Source organism: Dipodomys ordii, unplaced genomic scaffold (assembly GCF_000151885.1).
Source record: "Dipodomys ordii isolate 6190 unplaced genomic scaffold, Dord_2.0 Scaffold23, whole genome shotgun sequence".
Lineage (NCBI taxonomy): Eukaryota > Metazoa > Chordata > Mammalia > Rodentia > Heteromyidae > Dipodomys > Dipodomys ordii.
This window is the reverse complement of record NW_012267239.1, coordinates 7305423-7305947: the sequence shown is the minus strand read 5'-3', so window position 1 is coordinate 7305947 and position 525 is coordinate 7305423. Positions and strand designations below refer to the sequence as shown.

Genomic DNA, 525 nt, shown 5'->3' with positions numbered 1-525 from the left:
GTCCCCGGCCGCCGCGGGCAGGGCCCGGCGCATCCCGGGGGGCGCGCTGGTTCTCCCGGCCGAGCTCAGTCTCTCAACTCACGTTTCTCTGCGCCTGGAGTCTCCCAAGAGTCGCCGAGCTCGGACTGCCGCATGCCCGCGACCGGACTCCGCCCGTCCCGCTCAAAAGTCTCCCAGCCCGCGCCTACACCCGCGGCGGGCCGTTTCCTCGTTCGTTGCCCGGGCAACGGAGGACCGGACGACGGAGCGCCGCGAGAGCCAAAAATACCCGCAACGCGATGGTGGACGGCGAGAAGAAAACCATTGCGGGTTTGTCCTGTGGCTCCCCCTCGTGGCGGGAGGGGGAGCGACCACCATCGCCGCTAACCGCGCAAACTGCGAAGGATGGAGAAGAAAGGGATGAAGGTGGAAATCAAGGCGACAGGACAGAGGAGGAGACTGTCAGCCAATGGCTCTCCAGCACGGCGACACACGAATACCATCTGGAGAGCTAAAAAATCCCAAATGCCGCCAGTTGCTGGTGGC

General features: G+C 65.3%; 1 protein-coding gene across 1 annotated transcript in view; it reads right to left on the bottom strand.

Moving 5' to 3' along the window:
• Tchp (trichoplein, keratin filament binding) overlaps nt 1-202 on the bottom strand; it is a 14308-nt gene extending 14106 nt beyond the window's left edge. Inside the window, exon 1 of the mRNA XM_013014537.1 lies at nt 83-202. The gene's annotated coding sequence lies outside the window, so the exon portion shown is untranslated. The remainder of the gene's footprint in view (nt 1-82) is intronic.
• Nucleotides 203-525: the final 323 nt, after the last annotated feature.